Raw genomic sequence first — 9,966 nt, forward strand, 5'->3', positions numbered from 1 at the left:
AAAAGTTGCCCCAAATTTCCCTGAAATGGCCTCTTCTGGTTTTGTTTTGTTTTTTTCTTTCTAACTGAGTCACTGATTTCATTGATGCTCCTCCCTTGTTGTTTAGAATCAGACTTCATGTTTTCATGTGCCCAGCTTCTCTAAATGAGCTCCTTGGTGTGGAAAACAGATGTCTGTAGTTTTGCATTGGCACTTGGAAGCTTCTGCATCTGCGTGCGTGGAGTAAACGCAGTAGAAACATTAAAAGCATTGCTTACGATCCAGACTGCTATGTAGCCTTTAGTGAGTTAGTTAGTCTGCTTCTTTCTGACTAACCGCAGATAACACTTGAAAAAAAAGGGGGGTGGGAGGTGGGTGGGGAGGGCTGTTCAGGGTTGTTCATTCTGACAGACTGAGATACAAAGGAAAAACACAATTTCTTATCTTTGGAACAAGTCACGAACTTACTTTTTTTTTCTTACGTTATCACACACAAAAATAAAAGAAACAAATTCAAACCTGTAGTGTTACTGAGCAAAACCTTATTTATTCGTCTTAGCATAGCAGTCAAAAAATGCTATGCTGTTGGATTATCATTATAATCATCATAATCCAACAGCAGTCATAAGTAAAGCTCACTGAGCATGGATAAGCAAAGGTCAAAGGTGCAATCATCTGAAATTTGTCCTGAAGCAAGACACTGAATCACCTGTAATCCACATACAGATATTTTATCAGAACATCTGCTAAACTTCCACAGAAAAGAATAGAAAACAATAGATGTTCTTGGTGTGTTGTCGTGTTTGTGTTTCCTCTTCGTTGGTAAAGAAATGTTTACTGAGGAAGATTCTCAGATGCTGGATTAAGGACTAAGATGGATAATGAATGCTACATGACCAGTACTCTGACCTAATGTGTGTGTATGGGTGCATCCATGTTCGTGTAGCTAAACTTTGATGGGTTAGCTTATCTGTCACAGTGAACGGGTCTGGGTACAGAGGGGAGATATTGAGCCATTAAGTGGAGACGAGAGACGAGGAAGAGGGGTAGAGAGAAAGGAAGGGAGGAAGGGCAGGCGGGGAGATTGGGTCATAGACAGGCCGAGTCTGGTCTGACAGCTGGTTGTATCGAGAGTTTATCAGATTAAATCTGACCATCTCCGCTGTGGGAGGGAGGGACCCAGTTAACTGATGCCCTAAACACACACACACACACACACACACACACACACACACACAGAGACACCATGGTCGACACATTTTACGCTTTATACTGTGAGCTGTCAAATTGTTTAAAAAAACAAAGAGAGAGATATTTATCACATGATAAAGAGCTGAAATTACAGAAGAGAATAAGTTCCTGTCCTAATAAATTAACAAAGGAAAGTGTGTTGCAGTCGCTCCACTGATGGGGTAAATTGTGATAAATTAAAAGTTAAGAACTGCTCAGAATTTTGTGCAGAAGAATCTAAACACAGCGGTGACATTAAAACTCTTTGTTGTCTCAGTTCTGCGTGATGAGATTAGTGTAGCACATAATATCATAGTGTCAGGATATTAAAGTAAGTAAAAACGCAGACAGGTCCACTCAGGTGTACCTTTAAAGTCTAGATAACCTACATTTTGAGCGTGTGGTTCTCTGGCTGGTTGATCGAACAGCGATACATGAACTCAGCATCATTTATTCTGCACACACAACTCCATCTCCATACTAGCACTGATGTGTGCCCTGCATGTTGTGAAGGCTAAAAAGGAGATAAATCTGTCCTGTGCCAAGCATTTCCTATTGAGGATGGCAGCTATGGATGATGATGTCACACAGGTCAGACTCTAACCCAGTTAACAGCTTTAGATGGCGCAGCTGCTCTATAAACACCATCATTACACCACCACTCTCCTGGTGGTGTAATGGGGTGGGGGATATTTTCTTGGTGCACTTTGGGCCCACTTGTGCATTCATTGAAACACCACAGCCTTCCTGAATATTGTTTGCTGATCACGTCCATCTGTTTATGCCCATGGTGGTTGCTTCCAGCAGGACAGCACAAAGCTCACGCTAGTTTCTTGAACATGAAAATGTTCACTGTACTCAAATGGCCTCCACATTCACTGGATCTCAGCCCAATGGAGCACCTTTGGGATGTGGTAGAACAGGAGATTCACATCATGGAAGTGTAGCCAACAAATCTCCAGCAGCTGTGTGATCATCATGTCGAAATGGACCAAAACTTCAGAACAATGTTTTCCAGCAACTGGCTGAAGGCATTAAAAGAGGGTCCAACCCAGCACTAGCAAGGTGTAGCCAAAATGTGGACGCTGGTTCTTTTAGTATCTTTACTCAAGTTATTTCAGCTCAGCTCAAATTAGTTTTATTTAGATAGCACAAATGCACAAAGTCTCTCCGAATCATTTTATGTGGTAATGCATAAAGACCCTCAGCAGTCTTCTACGACTAATCACTTGGAGAAACTTGGGTGAAAAAGCAAAATTTTAATAGGAACCAATCCAGCAGAACCAGCGACTTGGGGTGGGGGCAGAAAAAGGAATTTAATTATCACGTATTCATATTTTCCAATGAATCTCTGAGAACATGTTGAATATTAGATATTTGCTTCAGTACAACAAATCGCTCAGTTAAAACTGTTTGAGAAATCTAATACCATGAGTCAGTTTTATATTGCAGGTATTTACTTATACTACGCAACAGCTTCCAGCATTGTGAAATTAGGATGGATTGAGGTTATTTTGGGATTCTGTCTCAGCAAAAGCTGCACCTCTGTCTTGAGTTTTTATTACTGTTTTATGAATTCTCAGTTTAATTTGGTTCACTTTAAACCAAGAAGGTAAATGCTTCTTTCTGCTATACCCAACTTTTCTGCCCTTTTTCTTCCATTGACCCGTCTCGCTTACTTCTGCTGAACTAAGTTAAACAATCTGCACAAGTGTGAGTTATTTCATCAATTAATTAATTTTCACTTGTTATGTTTAATGAGAAATTAACAGGAATTGTAGAAAAGTCAGGCGACTACTCAAAATGTAACCTGTCCTCCTGCCTTCATTGGATTCTGGTCTATATTTATGACTAGCAAGCAGAAATTGCTTTTCTGATGGAGTTCTGCTCCATATGATTGCTAAACATCAGAGCCAAATGGCCTCTCTAGAAACCCCTCGCTGTTTAAATCTGAAGGTTAGACCTTTTTCTTTTACCAAAGTAAAAGTAATATTTCTTTATCCAAGCACTTTATTCTTATCTGTGTAAATATGACAACACAGCTCTGTGGGGTATTCTGCAAATCTTATGAAGTGGATTTTTCCGTTAACCCTCTTTAAACCTATAATGAATGCATGACAGGCTATTCCTTTGCCTATTGATGCCTATAATGGAACAAACTATTGCAGAATAATTTCTCCCAAGGGCCAGTCATCGCTACCAGTGCTGGCACCCAGCCCCTGTCATGAGCCATAGCCTTAGGCAAGCAGCCACAGTTCATAGCAATTTGGTGTAGCCAGAATGCTAATTTGTATGATTTAATTTAATTCAATTCTCAATTTATTCAATTACCGAAGAACACAGTCCCTGCCTCTACAACCCTGTCTCCCCTCCTCCATCCTTGACATGACCCCCCCTCCCCACAACAACTACCAATCTCATGCTTGTCGCTCACACCGCTGCTGCTGCACTTGACATGCACATTTGCGACTGTTTTGGAAATTGACTGGAGGGGCCGAGGTTCAGAAAGAGCTCCACATGTTGAATCCTGTCGAGTGCTGAGTCTCTGCTGTGGAAAGATTTAGCCGCACCAGCACCCACAGGGATCTCTACAGCTTCCCATCAGTCCCTCTGTCATCCTCCTACCAAATCAGTTTAAGTGCAGCGCTGTTTCCGCTGATTCTGTGTGTGCTAGGCCTCAAATTTGTTCTTTTGAAAAGGTTATTAGGGCATGCAGGAGGTCTGTGTGTTACGCAGCACTCCTCGAACTCAGTGCACCGGCGCTTTGCTGCCAGTCTGCAGCAAAATCGAAAGCTGCACACATGACAGGACGTCAAATGTCCAGCAGTTAAATATTTAAAATAGAAACACATTCATACAGATTCATAACTGAGAGAGTTAATTAGGGTGATTATCTTTCTGACACAAATGATTATTTAGAGTGGGCACTTTTTACAATATGGCAGTCAATAATTAACATGTGCTGATCTCTCATCCACTGCCCTTCTGTTGCACTGAACTCACCACTGCACCGAATGTGCACTGCTTCATGGTTTAAATCCCATCAATTTAAAGGTAACACTGCTCCCATAAAACAATCCAAAAGTACAAAAGATCAAGAACCAGTCATTATGTAAACCACTGTAAAAGTTAGGGAGGTCTTTTCACATTCATAATATTTGATGGATGGAAATATAAAAGTACAAGAAAGGAGTTTCATTCTCCTAAATCTTCATTTTGTTCATTTTTGTCTTTGGCTCAAGGTGGAAACAAAGAAAATTAGAAGCCATTTATCATGTGAGGTGTGTGGTCCGGCCAAACCCAGTAGCAGTTGACCACCTGCCTGACTGAGTGCACCAGGCTACCCACAACCCCCCCTCCCATCTCTCTCTCTAAGCTTTCCTGCTGAGTCAATAAGGAACTCTTTGGCTTACAGAGGATGGAGGAGCTCAAAATAGAGCGCCTTAGCTTCTACGCCAAAAAAGATATGAGCTGCGTTCAGTCTCGAGGAGTGCATTAAATCTGTCGACGTGAATGTGTCACGGGCCTCGACGAGGCGGACGTCACACCCAACTGCGTGTCTCCTCGTGGGAGCAGAGGGGAGATAAATCTGCTGCCTGTTGAGATCAGAGTGCGTGCACTTTAGTACACGCAGTTCTTTCTTTTATCTTGTGTCTCACTTGCTGCCGTGTGCACAGTACTGGATACACATGCACGGGAAACGGAGGATGTAGTTAAAGCACTTACAGCAGCACGGTTTGATCTCGGGATGGCTTCTGAGAGGTCTGCAGTCAGATTTGCCTTATGAAATCTGATTATTAAAGCCAGGCCCATCATGAGACGTCATTAACTAGTACTGGTCCTCTAGCCTTCTAAATGGAGCGTAGAGAAGAAATGGGATATGCTAAACTCCACAGCAGCATTAAAAGCGAGGGGCAGAGCCCAGCGGTAGGGCCAAAGGGGAATTAGGATTGGACCACGGTCTCCCTCTGTTATTCTACCTGCTGGTTTTCTTCAATACTTCCATCCATTTTCTCTCTCTTTCATTTTTCCTTCTTCCCAAACTTTTTCCAAACACTTCCCATCATACCTCCCGTCCTCTCTCCTTTCCCTCCTTTTTTGAAATCTGCTTCCTGTATTTGATTATCCACCCACTTACACGTGCTCTCTCACTCTTCCCTTTTTTATCTTCTGCTTCCCTGCCGGCTTTTACATTCTGTCTTGCAACAGAGTTTCTCTCCTCATTTCCATGTTTCCCCCCATGTCTTATTCTTATTTAATCCCTCACTCCCGTCACCCTCAGTCCATTTCCAGCTCATGCATTTCCTCTATCCCACCTTCTGTTTATCCCTCTTTTTTTCCCTCCCTCTTTCCCACCTCCAATCTTTTCCCTTCCTCTACCTCTTTATTCTCAGGGGCGTCCCTGACCCCATTCATTCATCTCTCTTCAAGACAGTGGATCCGCTTTCAGCGATTACTCTACATGCCCCACTCTCTCAACCCATCCCTGTGTTTTCCAACCACTTTTCACACACACACACACACACCCTCTCCACACATACACGCACACACAATTCCCATTCCCTTTCTCTCTACTTTCTCTTTTGTCTCGCTCCAACCTATTGCCCGAGGGGAGTGATTGACAAGCAAGCAGGGGTCTTGTAAAGGGGAGTTTCTGATTGGTGGCGAGGGAGATGAAAAGGATAAAGCCTCCTGGACGTGCCCTGTCTACACTGCAAAAAATAAAAAAGTGTTAATCGTGACTCATCTTGTGCTCAGTAAGAAGGTGTTTCAACAAGCTTCTCTGGCTCACTAGAGTTTTAGCTGTCTGTGTTTGTTCAGGGAAGAACCATCCAAAATTTAGATGGAACCAAAAACCCAAAACGATAAAAAATGAGGGAGGCCGGCAAAGGTAAATGTAATATTTAAATGGCTTGGCACTCTCACTCTTACCCAGCGAAGTGTGCGCCAAGCTTGAAACGATTTACAACCTGAGTTACTGTTAGTCTAAGCCATTTTATACTCTGTATGCCTCCTACCGCTTGTTAAATTACGCACATTTTAACACAAGCAGCTCAATTCATGTTGTAGCAGGACTTTTGATTTATACCATCTTCAATGCAACTTAACTGAACTGTGATGCACTCCCATTTGTTAACACGGCCAACAAAAGGAGCTTAAAAAGGAGGGTTGTTTGTGCTCTTTTAAGACAGATGTAGCTAATTAAAACTAATGATGTAACAGAATAAGGAAATCACCCTAAAACTGGAGGGTTTGTGGATATACAATAACAGATGTTGAAAATCGGAAAGCCAGCAGTTTCTCCTGCCTCGAGAGCTGAGCGCAATAAAATGAGTAACGCACATTCAGCTGCTTCTCTGGCTTTTCTTCCCATTATGCTAGAGACTCCTCACATGGCAGAGATGTTATCAAATGTATAATTTATGATTTCTCAAAATGAATCAACAGTAGTCCTTTTGACACAAAAATTGTATATGAAATAGATATTATGCATATTATGCAGTGAAACTATATTCTCTGTTAACACTGATGGAAGTGACTAACATCTTCTAGGGGTGTGTATGTCTACCTTGGTTCAGTTAAAACTGTCTGAACACCGCCACCACCTGGTCAAAATGGTGTATGACAGTTTAATTACTTAATCTTCATAACTTAATGCCAGTTTGAGCTATGTTGACTGTTAGGGGATATTGGGGGGGGGGTGAAGTCGCGACCAAAAACAGAGTGTGTATGCAACATAAACATAGTTTATGGTATATCCATGTATGCATAAAACAAATTGAATGTCTTTAATGCATAATAAGGGATAACATAAAAATAAAAGAAGAAAAATGCAGTTGAGTGCAGCCATCTTCATTAGAATCAGTGCATAAATATGCAACAAGAGCAAGCAAAGAGGTCTGGAAACAGCTGTGTTGTTGCACTTGCTAAGCACAGAACAGACCTCGGGAGCAGATGATTCTGCTGACGTCTTCATCATATGACTCATACAAGTGCAAAAACACACAGCAGCCCTAAACATACTCCCTTTGAGACTTAAACCCACCTGTCCCCTACTGCATGAGCCAGAGAAGTGTGTGTGTGTGTGTGTGTGTGTGTGTGTGTGTGTGTGTGTGTGTGTGTGTGTGTGTGTGTGTGTGTGTGTGTGTGTGTGTGTGTGTGTGTGTGTGTGTTGGTATATGCATGGATGCAACATAACAGGGAAAATAACAATTGAGCAAAACTATTAAATGTAGTTTAGTATATATTTTTGCATAACTGCAAAGCGTGCAGAATATAAAGCATAAAAAAGTTTTGTATCATTTCTATCATCGATCTATTGGATGGATCAGAAAATCCATCACATGAGACAAGGCGTCTTATGTGATGGATTTTTATTTGAGCTGCAAGTCTTGCAGGCTTGAATCCTGATCATGTTCACACTTTTAGAAATCAAACTCAATTCCAAGTCCCAAATCCACTTTTACTAAATCACACAAGGCTCGCTGAAGAAGTGTCGAATACACTGATAGTGTTTTGTGGTTTAAACCAAATTCAACCTAAACTTGAATGTTCATTTTTACACCTACATTGGAAAGGTTTCATGATTGTAAAATATTTTACACAGCTTCATAGGACAAAATGTGTTGTAAGCATGTGGGATGTATGTTAAATGAAAACCAAAGCAGAGCACATCAAATGTTGAATGTGAAATCTTTCATATTCTCATTTAATTTTTGCGGCATCGATCAGATAAAAAACAAATGATTTGACAGGACTGTCTCGGCCGCTGTGCTGAATCGCCTCCTCAGTTAAAAACAAGAGGTTTCAATTGCATGAATGGCAGCATATTGCTCAAAACCCTGAACATATTATTTGCCATTAATGGTGCCTTCATAGATGTCATATGAGTCAATCTGAGGTCTTTGTACTCAGCCTTCCTACATTCACTGGAAACCTGAGTGTGATCTTTACAAATTAACAAAATACTTTCAAATTACCAAGAGGACCTTTAAAAAGTCGGCCATGCTTTCATCTCATCATGTTTGCATTACTGTAATTCCCTCTACTCCTTCTACAGGTCTCAGCCAAAGTCCATCTCCCTCCTTCGCCTCATCCAAAAATCAGGAACCGGACTTTGATCAAAATCCAGAAGATAAGACTGTGTAGTATTGGGAGAACTCCCACTGGTTACCATTTAGATAGCAAGTTAACTTTAATATATTTATGAACTTATTTTGAGGCTTACATCTTACACCTTATGAGCTGAGCCTCTGCCTGTGAGCAGTTTTCTCACACTCAGTCATAAGCTTACTCAACAAGTCTTTAAGTATGTCTCTTCTTAATGCGTAAAGATCCAAACTGCTCAGTATTAGTGTTCGGCCTTGTCTCGTACTTGGAGCAGTTTTCCTGGACTGTCTAAATTCACACTTTTCTGGGAATTTTCCCAGACAAGTGTAATACAGCGGCTACGTGCTTGCTGCTGACTGTGACTGAACTATGTCATCTATGACAGATAGCGTTGACAGCGGCTCATTACAGGAGTTTACAGACAGTTTATGGAAAGTGGGAAGCACATCATTAAACTGCTCCGTTGGCTCGCATTTATTGGCAGGCGCTCATCATTTATGGCTGCAAATATCACGAGTTTACAGCAACTTTTTTTTATTGATGAGATCGTGTACTCTGTGAGGCTTTAAATGGCTCAGCACCTCAGAATGATAAACGCTGTGGCTTTTTGTGAAAGTCACTCAGTTGTTCTGTGTTGTGCCTTGACAGGAAGACGCATCGCCACTGCGTGGGCTTTGACCATCACTCGCTGTCCCTACTGTCTTGGGGGTAATAGTGGAAAAAGCTGACAGTAACAGGAGGTAGAAGATATCTTGTCACTGGAAAAATCCATGAACCAAGTAAATGATTTTTACCCTTTTTAAAGAGATCGTGTTCTGTCTGTAAAGCTACTAACAAGATGTGAACTACCAACTCGACGCCCGAAAATCAGCTATAAAATGTAAAAAATGTGAATCCAGAATAATTTGCAGACCATTAATAATAATGATACAACAAATTACATGTTTAAGCCGGAAAATTAGTTTTTTAAATCATTTTTTAAATCATTAACTCATTCGATTTTGATTCCAGCATTATGTTGCAAATAACACTGGGAACGAGACATATTTATAGCCTCCTTTAACAACATGTTAAGCTTTCAACTCAATATCCAAAAGGTTGTAAACTGATGAAATTAATTTTAAGTTTATCTGATCATTATAATTATTTGGTTAATCTGTTGTTAAACTGAGATGATTAGGAATCATTTATGTGGTGGAACTTTTGTATTAATGCTCACTTACCTCCATGGAATTTCCCGTAATTGACCGCATGAGCTCTTATCTAAGCTACACGCTAATTGCTGACCTTAGCCAATAGTGAAATTCTCCACTAATGGCATTATCATTAATGCGCTAAACCGATTTGTCTGTGCTCCCTCCATTAATTAAAACAAGACCAATTATCCAAGCCATCACCATCACTTCTTTTTACAGATATTTATTTTAATCATGCAGCTATTATATCTACTAACTCACATCCCCGACTCTTTGTTTCACCTTGAAAGCATGTTTAAAAAAAACAAAAATGCAACTGATGCAGTCATTAATAATCTATTGCTCCCGCGCGTGGGAGTACCACAGCTTTTAAAGTCATGACTACATTCAACAGTGAGAAGGAAAACTAATAGCAAGAGTGTGCATGCGCATGTGTGTGAGAAGACAAACA

Source organism: Oreochromis aureus, linkage group 20, assembly GCF_013358895.1.
Source record: "Oreochromis aureus strain Israel breed Guangdong linkage group 20, ZZ_aureus, whole genome shotgun sequence".
Taxonomy (NCBI): domain Eukaryota; kingdom Metazoa; phylum Chordata; class Actinopteri; order Cichliformes; family Cichlidae; genus Oreochromis; species Oreochromis aureus.